This window comes from Tenrec ecaudatus, chromosome 3 (assembly GCF_050624435.1).
Source record: "Tenrec ecaudatus isolate mTenEca1 chromosome 3, mTenEca1.hap1, whole genome shotgun sequence".
Lineage (NCBI taxonomy): Eukaryota > Metazoa > Chordata > Mammalia > Afrosoricida > Tenrecidae > Tenrec > Tenrec ecaudatus.
In genome coordinates this window covers 204,436,675-204,448,990 of record NC_134532.1, presented here as the reverse complement: position 1 = coordinate 204,448,990, position 12,316 = coordinate 204,436,675, and the positions used below count along the sequence as shown (strand labels likewise).

Sequence of the window (12,316 nt, the reverse complement as noted above, 5' to 3'; positions counted from 1 at the left end):
AGAGAGAGAGTCATTGTTTGGAAGGGAATCCCTTTCCATCAAATCATCTGATAGCTGCTTTTCAGGAGTGTGTTCCCCATCTTTGCAATTTTACAGTAGGACCTGGCTGGAGAACTGAACAAAAAGAAAGTCTGTCAAAAGTGGTCTGCTGTTTACTACAAAGGAAAAACAAAGCAAAACAAAACAAAACAGAGCAATGGAGTGAATTTCTAGTCTAGCACACACTTCCCTTTTTTTCCCCTTCTTTACAGATGATATGCCTTGAAGAAGACACAGCACACTGGAAGTATGTTAAAGGGAAATGGCACAGTGGCATGGTGTCTGGATGGGTAGATTACAGAAATAAAAACACAGTATTCAGTCATGAATCACACTTCTAATTATAGTGAAGACTGAATAGAACGTATTTCTACACCAGAAGAGATGTACTGAACACCCTTTGAGGAGCATTATTGTGGATATAAACAGCAGTGTATCACAATATCATTATGGAAAGGTTATTTTTGTGGAATTATAAAGAATATGAAATTGGGGTTTGATATGGATGATTTTTAAAGTAAGTATGGAATTATCCAATGCAAGCAGACTGAGCCAATTTAAAAGTCTGTTCACAACAAAACTATAATTTATAAAATGATTCTAATAATATTAATGATAATGCATTAATAAATTCATTAATGAAAATAAAATAAAGAGAATTATGAGCATGAAGAGTATTCTGAACAAGGAGAAAAGTCAAGTTGAATGGAATTGTTAATTAAGTTAAAGGAATAAACTATGAAGGAATTATGTCCCCTGTATTTTTGCCATTAGAGATTCCTATTAGCCCCCTCCTGATCTTTTTCTTACCACATGCACTCTGGTTTTAACTTCCTCCTATTTCTAATTAGGCTGTTTTATGTGGGTCTCAGGCATGCAATATTTTATATTTAATAATCTGGCATCAGAAGAAATGGGAAGTCAAATAGGCCTGGAATTTACTGCCAGGTGCTCAGGAAAACATGTGGGGTATTTACAACAAACCCACAAAAGTCCTTGATACTCTGAAGAATCCATCATGCACACTTCAGGAATTCAGTGAGTTTCAGCTGAGAATCCAATAAATACCAGAGAACAGGGCAATATCCTGACCCATCTCATTTGCTGGGTATTCCTGTGACACAAAGTGCACACTCCTGGGTAACCTTAATTGGACTTCTCCTTTAGCACCTTCTTAACATAAATGGAGGAAGTTCACGCCTCTAATCTCCTTTTACTCATGTCAGCTGATAGAATTTGAACTCACTAGGATGAAGTTTCTTTGCTGGAAAGGCTAATTTTCCTGCCCAAAGAAAAAAGATTGCAAATGCTTTAATGGAAAGGCATGCAATCTGACACTGGAGGACTTTTAAATAAGCAGGGCCATTTCCAAACAAAAGGTGGATTCATAAAACCACTAAAGTTGGCACTCAGAGGCTTCATAAGAAATTATCTTAAGTCTCAGTTTTAAACATCTGTTGAATAGTGTGCCAAATAAACTGCCCCCTGTCCCCTTATGATTGAGAAGATCAACTGCATTATCATATTCAGTTTCGTTATCATATTCAGAAGTAGACAGGGAATTCTGGGAGGACAATGGGTTATGCTTTGGGCTGCTTGACCCAAAGGCAGTGCTGGAATCCGCCCGCTGCCCCCAAGGAAAAAGATGAGGCTGTCTGCTCCTGTGATGATTTACACCTGGCCAAACGCAGGCGGGGTGGGGCGCTCCGCTCGGTCAAGTGGGACCACAGGAGTTGGAATTAAACTGCATTACCCGGATGACAGGGAATTTGAGTAGAAAAATACAGCCTCCTTTTCTCCAATACCTGAGAGCCTCGTAGGTTGTAATGTTCATCGATGAAGTCTCAAAATAACAACTACTTATATAATCTTGGCCTTAAAATGTATCATTGTGCAGTGGGAATTTACAGTGGAATCCGGTGCTCTACCAAATAGGATCTCGATGCGAAACGTCGAGAACGTTTTGCATCGGAGCTCAAACAACACATCAGAATCCGCCCCGATGCTTGTGAGTTTTGTGAACAAAAGCAGCTCCCGGTGTGGTCACTCAGTGTTAGTTGGCTTTCTAGTGCGCGTTGTTTAAATCTTTTGCAGCTGTGTTCCAAGAGGTTTGCTATCATTTTCTTAGGTTGTGGCTTTTTGTACTGCTTTTAGATAAAAAACGGGTCCTAAGCAAGAGTTATTTGAAAAGAATCATCATGATAAGGAACTGGTTACTGTGTTATCAATATTGTTGACGACAACTTAGTAAACCCTTTTGGAAAACAGTTAAGGAAAAGGCAAGAGCAGACCACAATAGACAGAATTTTTTAGAGAGAAAGCCAGCCAGCTCCTAGTGAAAAAAGGCCGAGAACGGTAAAAAATTTCTGAAAAGCTGATTTGATGGAAGGGGATTCCCCTTCCAAACAACGACTCTCTCTCTATCCCACCTCTCCACATCAGTGTCCACAGATCCAGATCCTCATCAATCTCAAGGTATGGGCCATACTGTAGTTGTTAAAAACTTTTTAAATTTTGTGTTTATTTAAATTATATTATTTAACTCTGAACTTATTTACTTTGAAATTTAATTGTAATGTTTTGTATAAAACGACAAGGTTAGGGTAAAAATTTGGTGGTTGAGAATGAATTAATCCATTTACATGTAGTTCCTATGGGAACAATTGATTCACAAGTCGACTGCATCGCATTTCAATGCTCTTTCTAGAGAGGATTGGCATTGAGGTCTGGGATTCTACTGTATATTTAAAAGGGAAGGATATTATGTAGAACCAAAGATTACAGGAAACATTAAAGGAGTATAAATATGGGAAAGCCTATAAGGGCAAAATATGTATGCTGAGTAAAAGTGATCAATTGTATTTGTCCTTCTTTTATGATTGATCTTGGAATCCAGAAGCTTGGTTTATTTCCCACCTACTCTGCAGGTCACAATGTGCTCTTAACAAAGTTGATAAGTAAGCATGACCCTTATTTGTAGTACATCTCTATGTTTTTAGTGTCTCTGAAATATTTATGTGATAAATATTGTGCTAAAATATTGTAAAATGCGACTTAAGTGGTCCAAGAATGGAATCTTTCTTTTAAAAGAGAGAAAGAGATAAAGAGAGGGGGGAGTAAGAGAGGGAAGAAATGAATAAGGGAGGGAGGGTGCGAAGAAGGAAGAGCCTGGGAAGGAAGGAGGGAGGGAGGGAGGAAAGAAAGAAGGGTACTTTCATTGAGACCATTGGAGTGGTTTCAAGTTCTGCTTTGGATGTCTGAGAATTAAGTCATTAACTCTTCAAGTGGTGGATACAGATCATACATTAGGGAAAGCATTGTCACTGATCATAGGCAGCCCTTAATCTTATTTGGTCACTTTGACTGTAAGTGATGAATTTCATATTGACAAATCCACCAATCCAAATGAAATTTGCAGGCGACCCACATGCACAATCTCATTTAAATCAGACTTCTCATCAATAACATCCTGTGCATCCCAAATACTGTTATTTGAATGTTTCCTGAGAGAGTTAGTTTGCAAAGGATCTTGTCCAGAAGCTAATTAAGAAATGGCAGGGCATTCATTTGTCATTTACATTTCTTTCTAAATGCTTGCGTTAAAGAGCCCGAACATGGGGATCCAAGCCTGAAATGGCAAGAGGTAGGAAGTAAGGTAGACTAACATTCCATATAGTCTCAATTTCCCTTTATCATATACTATATATATGATATATGCATTTGTGGAATATGAGTAGCTGTGCCTTTAGTCTTTGTTGAAATATTATTTATCAAATGGCAGACTTGAGAGGATTTCATTAGGCATAGGTTAAACATACTACCAAATTAGATCCATATATGTGAATATTGATTTCAAGGAAGTGATGCTTTGGAGGCCAATTAAGAAAAATTATATTTGAAGAATCACAATGCAGAAAGATACCTAAGTTGTATTTTTTTTATACTTAACCAGGCTTTCTGGCATTTCTGCCGAATGGAGCTTGCTTGAAAGGCAATCTATTTCTTCATTAAGTGACTTTGGAGGACATTTAGGTCACTGTGGTATAAATTTTGATTCCACTCAACTGTTACACTGATATAAATGTCTTTATATCTTATACAGAAGCTACTCAAAATGAAAACTGGGTTTGAAAATATTTTAGAGGGCAGCAGAACTAGATTAGGAGTATTCTAAATGGTCTTGCTATATTTACTCTAAAATTAACCCCTGTACCAAAGGGTGCAGGGAAACAGCATCACCTGAAGTTTATTTAGACTCATGAGTTTAATTGGGTTACATAGCACCTTGCTCCCAAAGTGAAAATTTCATCTGAAAAGATCAACTCTACACACTTGCCAAACAAAATTTCATTAACTAACTTAAATTGGACTTAATAACAATCACATAAACCAATTAGTTTCAATTTATAACTCCATTAGTAGTATTATTCATCATGGTGTTGCATCTTAAGAATTTCTACAGATTAAATAAATATAGACTGGGGTGCTAATCATATGGTGATGATGCAGACATTTCAAGATTTCTTCCCTCAACATACTTTTTTCCCCCCTCAGAAGATATCCTTGGTACAAACTTTGAATATTCTCATTTAGCTTTTAAATGAAGGCAAGTTTCTAGCACGTCATTGGATTTGTAGCAACGCATGGGCTGTGGTGCTTATTATTCTATGCCATGCAAATCCAGATAACCTTTCTTTTGCCATTCACTGCAAAATCCTAAGCATGCCAAGTATTCAAATCTTCATAGTTTTATAATTATACATGGTTCTTAGGGGGGAATTAGGTAAGACTAGGATTTGTGTGCTGATGCTGGAAATCTACAAATTTAGTCCTCTAAGTCTTGGTCTGAGCCCAGTTTTCTTTCTGTAACATTTACTTGCTGACCTCTTTCATTCTGTGTCAGTAGCTGGATCTTTCAGCAGTTAAAGATGCCTGCCTCTGACAAAAATTTGCTCATTCAATCCACTCAGGAACATTTTGAAAGAAGGATTGATGGTCTGTGTTTAAAATATCAGTCCTAGAGAACCCTATGGAGCATAGTCATACTCAGACACACATAGGATTCTCCAGAGTTGAAGAAGTCAACCCAAGGCAAGCGGCGACCCTGGTCTCTGCTAATGCATCACAACTCAATGCTTACAGCATAGCTCTTTTCCAGAAACTTTACGATTGTGAATTTGAAAGCATTCCCAAATGTGATAGGGCAAAATGTCAAAGCTAGCCTCAATCCACAAATGTACACCCTCCAACTTCTCATGTCATTAAATCACACTACCATATACGTGTCAGTGAGTTGGTTCTGGATGCTAGTGACCCAGTGCTATGCGGCACGTCACTGTCATCTCCATTTTTCTATCCATCGCACTGAGGGGTTTCCTCTCTGTCTTCTCCAGGGAGTGACGCATCCTGATAATAAGTCCAAAGAGTGTGAGACAAAGGCTCACCCTCCTTACTTCCAAGGAGCATGTTAGCTTTCTACCCTGTAGCAGTACTGGGTAATTTAGACAGACCATTTTCAAAACTTGAACTGGAATTCCTGATAGAGATAGATGGTGTTAGTTTCCAGCGTTGCCTTGCCTGAACAAAAACCAAAAATTGAATCTCACTCAAGAGCAAAAGATTTATTATATCACTGTTTGGGAGGCAAGAAATCCTGAATTAGGGTTGCGGCCATGTTGATTTCTTTCTGAGGGTGATTTTGTGGGAGGCCCTGTGGTATACATCTTTCCTAGCTTCTGAAGGCAGCCTGCGATTCTTCCTGATCTTTGGCTCATAGATGCAACACTTCCGTCATCCCTCCTTCTTAGTGTGGCTCTCTCTGTCTCCGTGCCTCTTTCTGTGTTTCCTCTGGCTTATAAGATGTCACCACTGTGAAACGGAGGAGCCCTATGGAGGGGTGGGGGTGTTCCCTGTTGGGCTGTTCAAAGGGAGGTCGACAGTCCTAAACCTATAGCCACTCTGCGGGAGCACAAGGAGCCTTTCTGCTCCTGTAGGGATGGATATAAGGCCTCAGGATGCGAAAAGGGGCATGGTCTTCTCTGTTCTAGAGGATTACTGTGAGTCAGAATCGACTCAGTGGCACTGGGTTTATTTGATGTTAGCAGTATGTTAAAGTGAGGTATTCTTTCTGTAATTTACTTAGTCCCGTTTACCGAAAGCTGTGTATACTTCGTGCCTATGTCACTTCTCTTTACAAGAGATGCTAAGGAATTGCTCAAGCAATCTCAGAGCTAAAATTTCAGCTGCGGTGTGTGGACTCACAGTTTGGGAAATTTGCACCATAACAGTCTACTCCCCTGGATTCTTGATCCATTCATACATATAAACATGTATACTCATAAATTACACTCATTGTTATAGGCTTTATCCAAGCAATAATGTATCTATTGTAAACCCAGAGTTGCTGAATAGGATTCTATTGACATGGTATGTTGTGGTGATGGTGGCAGTATCTACCTCATTATGAGTTAGTCTTTCATAGCTGACAGTTCACATGTAACCCTGTTGCTCCCATGTTAATATACCTATTTACTGCCATCCAGTGAATTCTGACTCAGTGTGACCCGAAAAGACAGGATCAAACTGCTCCTTTGGGGTTCCTTACAGGAAATAGAAAACCTTCCTTACAGGAAATAGAAAGACTCATTTTTCTCCCTCTAAGTGACTGGCAGTTATAAGCTACTGACCTTGTGGTTAGCAGTCGAAACAGAACCCACCATGCCAACAGGGCTTCTCCAGCTTGAAATAAACCTTGTCAAAGTGACAGTTAGGATCTTCCTTTTGCTTTTCTGGATTATCTAAATAAGAAAGCAAACAAAAGTTTGCAATCTGCTTCTGAAAAGTTAATTAGGGAAAAGTCTATGGTGCACAACCTACTCTGACACACATGGAGTGGCCAGCAATCAGTCAATGTATTGACGAGTGGATTTGAAGAAGCTTCGTGTAGTTTTTAAAAATTTATTTTAAAAAATCATAAATGACTTTCACTTAATAATATGTGCGGTTTAAAAATGAGAAGAGTAGACATTGCATCTTTAAGTAATACATTTTTGCTCTCTGAGTTTCTTCCTCTCCTCCTAAAATAAAATGCTTTGGTTCAAAATTAATGAACCACTTCTTAGTCATTCTTGTTGAAATAAGTCAAAATAATATCCCCATGAAGGCACTACACTGCTACAACCAGTACTACAATTGAGCAGGTTCATGTGACATTCTGCTCTATTTAGTACTCTCTAGAAGAAAAACAGAAATTAGGTTGAATTTTTAAACATACTCAAAAACCAACCCAAACTATCTCACTATGGCTGTTGGACAGACAACAGGAGCAGTCTGTGATGTCTGCCCAGGCATTCTTAGATGGCAAGGGCTGAAGGACCAGGAAGAATTACAGGCAAGAGCTCCCGGGTCTGAGAGGACAGGTGTGAGCCATGAAAAAGGGGCACCGATATGCTGAGCCCATGTTTGCTTCCATGGTAAGGATCAGGGAAGAAGGGAGGGTCTTTCCCATAGCACAGAAAACACTAACCCTTTGCTCAGGGAGGAGTCTTGGTGAGTGAAATATGAGGTTTTCTACTCCCTTAAAGATTTGCTGCCTGGGCAACTCACAAGGTCAATTCTACGCTGTCCTCTAAGGTCTCTCTGAGTTAGAATGGACTTAATGGCCACAGGTTTGATTTTGCTTCTCACCAAGGGATTTGGTGACTCCTTGCCAGAGTAGAAAGCTTCATCTTTCTACTAAAGAGCAGAGCAGATGGTGCTTTCAAACGACTGACCTTGAGGTTCGCAGGCCAACATGTAAGGCAGTATAGCACCAGTACTCCTTCACTCTCTGAAAATCCTCTGCCAGCTCTGTCCTCCATACTGCCGAGGACAGCGGCTTTTCCTTCCACTAACAGGGTCCGTGAAGGTCCCAGGACACCCTCCTCCCTCAAACAAACCCTCCAGAGCCAGTGGTGTCTTGACACCTCCACCCTGGCAAGAAGTGGCAGTCCCTGAGAAGTCAGCTCAGCTCATGAAAAACAGTGCAGAAGACACTATGGTCACTTCTAGAAGTCTAGAGACTACCAACTAAAGCTGGGAAAAGCAGGGCAGGGCAAGGCAAGGCGGAGAGGCATGCCTGTGCTCCTTCACCTTCAAGTTTGCAGCATGGGTACAGTTGGGGTTGCCCAGTGTAATGGTTCTCTAATGGAGTGCCACCTGTCAGCAAAGTGCTCTCAGTCTTCTCCCCAGGATGCAGTGCTTGTGTCTCCTGCTCCGCCTGTGCCCCTGTCACATCTCCTTCCATCAGCAGTCACAGATAGAGGCCACGTATCCAGAGGGTTTAATGGATCGCCCTACTCCACTTACGTTTTCCTCAGACTGAGCCTCCACTCGCAAGGCAAGAATGGCACAGTGAGGCAGACAGTCTCTCAACCACCTGTCCAGTCTTCTCTAGGAAATTGAGGAGCACCCAGCCTTTGAAGGGCTTCACGAAACCTGGATCGGGTCACACCATCAGGCATTGGTGTTCCTTCCCAGGGCTTCCTTGAAGGTTCCTTTCTGTGTGTCTGCCGTCTCCTAGCTCTTCTCGTCATGGAGAGAGAAAGAGTCTTGGCTGTTACAGTGGTGTTAACTCTTGCAAAAACAGAGGTATGAAAAAGAATAATAATCAAATAATTTAAAAATAGATATATTCACACAGTGGGGGAAAAAAGCAGCATGCAACACAGAGTTAACTTATAGCTTTTTTAAAAAAATTATAGCTTTTTTCCCTCCCAAATTCAATAGTTATTTTACAATGATGGGAAAATAGATAGAAAATACAGTCCAATGACCTCGGTTAGAAGTCTAGATTAGAAAAACAAAAAAGTATAACTGTAATGAAAAACAAAACCCAAACTCCCTGTCATCGAATCAATTCTGACTCATGGAAACCCTACAGGACGAGTTAGAGTTGCCCCTTTGAGTTTCTGAGACTGCAACTCATTACAGGGAAAGAAAACCTCATTGTTTGTCCATGGAGTGACTGGTGGTTTTGAACTACTAACCTCATAGTTATCAGCCCAACTCATAAACAATATGCCACCAGGACTCCTACAATTATGCACATGTCAACTTGGCTGGGAATAGAGTCCCCATGGCTTGGTAGCTGAGGCCTTTTAATCCTGGAAACTGTTATGTAATGCAATGTAATGAACTCCTAATGGGTCACGCTCTAAGCAGTCAAGACTTGGCTATAGCGCAACCCCTTCCTGAGTTCAAAGTCCGGATGTCATTGCAAGGACGTTTCCGCAGTGGCGTGGCTAATTCCTATATAAGAAGACCCTGTGAATAAATCTTGCTTGCTTTTTGTTAAGTATGGAGCCTGTATCTGGGTCATCAACCTGTAGGTCTTTGAATTCCAGCCTAAGGCCTGCCATGTTGCCTACCAATTCACCTCTTATTATGTGGCCTGACCTTGTAAACATGGCTTTATCCACCTCTGCAGCCCCCAGTGTGTGGTATTCCTGCCAATCTTGGGTTCCTCTGCCCCTGAATTCATACCACTCAGAAGTAGCTAGCTTAGCATCATACTCACATGCTTAGAACCTGCCTAGACGGGGACTGGATTTATCCCCTTCTACAACTGAGTGGGGCCATTTTCATAATATACATTTATTTCACTGTCTCTATACATACGTGTCATTGGTGTTGCTACTCTAGAGAACCCAGTCTAAGACACTGACAAATAATACACTTTCAAAATAGATCACCCAGAATGATTTGTTATTAGTGATGCCGAGTCATGAAGTCTAATGGAAGCATTTAGTTCCTTTTATCTGTGGATCTACTCATTGCTTACTCATAATGGGCCAAACCCACTCCCAAGAGTTCATTCGAACTCATAGCACAGAGTTCTGTGATTATGGTTCCTTTTAAACTACACAAACATATCTGAGTATCTGTAACACATAGAATGACTCCCACAAGGCCAAAAATATTTACTATTCAATCGTTTGAGAAAAAAGACAAACTGTTAATAAACAAACAAAAAAATAAAACTGCCTTAAACCTTGAGATGGACACTCTGTCTTGATTTCAACTAGTCTAGCAAATAGTTTTTGTTGGACTTTTTTTCCCCCTGAAGGTAGCATACAGACACTAAGACGAGTGTTGGCCCGAGAGACGTGTTTGTCGCCACCCACTGATGACAGAGCCATGCTTAAATCTGTCCCCCATGCAAAAAAGACTTGCGTGTATTAACTGGAACCCGAGGAACCATATCTTGGCACTGACCCTTGTAGATAAGGTCACGGCTGCAATCAACTCCAAGGCACATACCATCAGGTTATTGAAATGTACCTAGGAATCTGCTAAGGTAATGGGAACGTTATGTGCTCTGATTTAAAAGGGATCTACATTCTCAAGTTTGACAAATGGCTCACTAGATAAATATGAAAATAGTTTAACCCACATAGTTTCACTGGCACAGGACTTTGCGTGTCTCTCCTGATCTTCACATCTACCTTGTTCGACAGCCACTTCTCTAACTTTATTTGATAGACGACCAGCTTGTGGTTGCTTTCATTTGTTTTTCCCCCCAATTTGTCACTGGCAGATACTCTAAAAAAATCCATAAAATGAATTGTTAGAATAATCATCCTATATATAAATATCGCATCTAAATAAATGGGAAATTACTACATATACACTCAGCAAAGGTCAGTAAAAATTGAATGCACTATCACGTTTGTGTTTGTGTGTGTCTCTATCTCTTTATCTAGCCTGACTCTCTATATAAAGAAACATAACAGGGAATATTTATTGCAAGGTACTAGTTCCGTGGCTTTGCAGACGGTTCAGGGAAGTCTAACCTCCCTAAATCAGGAGAGACAATCTAGAAACGTGGAGGATTTAGTTCTGCAATTGGGAGGTAAATTGTCGTCTTCACCACACATAATTTTAGTTTTGTTCTTAAGGACTTTCGACAGATTGACTACATAGCTAATCTCCTGTATTGCAAATCAATTAATTGTAGAAAAATGCCAACAGGGCAAAATCTGTATCTGCAGTTGATTGAATAACTGGTTGCTGTAGTCTGTTCAAGTTAACACATAAAGCACACTATCTTAGGTACGTATATTACTAAAAAAAATCAGAAGGCAAAGAAATTGTCCTTAATTTTAAGGCATAAATTATTCACGATTCATTAGGGAAAATGTATTTGTTATTGGGATGTTCCTTCAAGATGGTTGCACATTGACTCTCTGTACCACAGAATGAAAGACTGGTCCTGCGCCTTAATCACAATTGTTCTCTTTGAGCCCATTGTTGCAGCCACCATGTCTATCCATCCCATGCAAAGGCTGCTTCCTTTGTTCCTGCCTTTCTACTTTACCAAGCATATCTTTTCCATGGATAGCACTCTCCTGATAGCTTGTCAAAATGATGTGAGACAGGTCTTACCGTGCTTGCTTCTAAGGACCATTCTTACTGTATTTCTCCCAAGACATATGTGTTGTTCTTCTGGAAATCCATGACACTCTCAATATTTTTCATCATAATTCAGTTGCATCAATTACACTTCAGTCTTCTTTATTCGTTGTCCAGATTTCACATGCACATGAAGCAATTGAAAGTATTATGCCATGCATGGGTTTGGATTGATGGCAGGTCTGATCCCATGGGACTTTCATAGTGTCCCATGCCAAAGCAAACTGTAACCCTAAACCATTGCCTGGCTTTACCCCGTGGCTTCAGGCACTGAAGTGGGTTGCACAGTGGAAAAGAAAGAAAGAAGGAAAGAAAGAAAGAAAGAAAGAGTATTATGCCTTGGGTCAGGCAACCCTTATTAATTAATTTATGCACGTGATCTTCAACATTATAAAATATCTTTTGTCCGGTGCATTTTTTAAAATTTGATTGCTTCTTTCAAGAGAATTGACTGTGAGCTCAAACAAGATGGACTCCTTGAGCACTTCAATCATATTTTCTGTTTATCATGGTGTTATCAACTGGTACAACAATGAAAATTTGGGATTTCATATTATTGCAATCCATATTAAAGGCTGCTATCCTTGATCTGCGTTAGCAAATGAGTCAAGGCATCTTGTTTATCAACAAGTAAGGGTGTGCCAATTGCATATCAAAGGTTGTTAATAAATCTTTCCCCTATCCAGAGGCTGTGTTCTTCTTCATACAGTCCAGCTTCTTGGATTATCCTGAATGTTGAAAGTTCATTTTGGTATAATGAGTGCATTCTCTTTCTTACTTGTTTTGTATAATGTTCTTGATCTATCGCAAATCTCCTCAGATCTTT

The 12,316-nt window shown here is 40.0% G+C and overlaps 2 non-coding genes across 2 annotated transcripts; one reads left to right on the top strand and one right to left on the bottom strand.

The window, feature by feature from the left end:
* Window positions 1-231: 231 nt before the first annotated feature.
* On the bottom strand, window positions 232-367 carry LOC142444124 (small nucleolar RNA SNORA15). The gene has a single exon (XR_012783787.1). It is a non-coding gene; the product is annotated as a small nucleolar RNA SNORA15 (small nucleolar RNA).
* An 11,280-nt stretch (window positions 368-11,647) lies between these two features.
* On the top strand, window positions 11,648-11,780 carry LOC142444133 (small nucleolar RNA SNORA42/SNORA80 family). The gene has a single exon (XR_012783796.1). It is a non-coding gene; the product is annotated as a small nucleolar RNA SNORA42/SNORA80 family (small nucleolar RNA).
* Window positions 11,781-12,316: the final 536 nt, after the last annotated feature.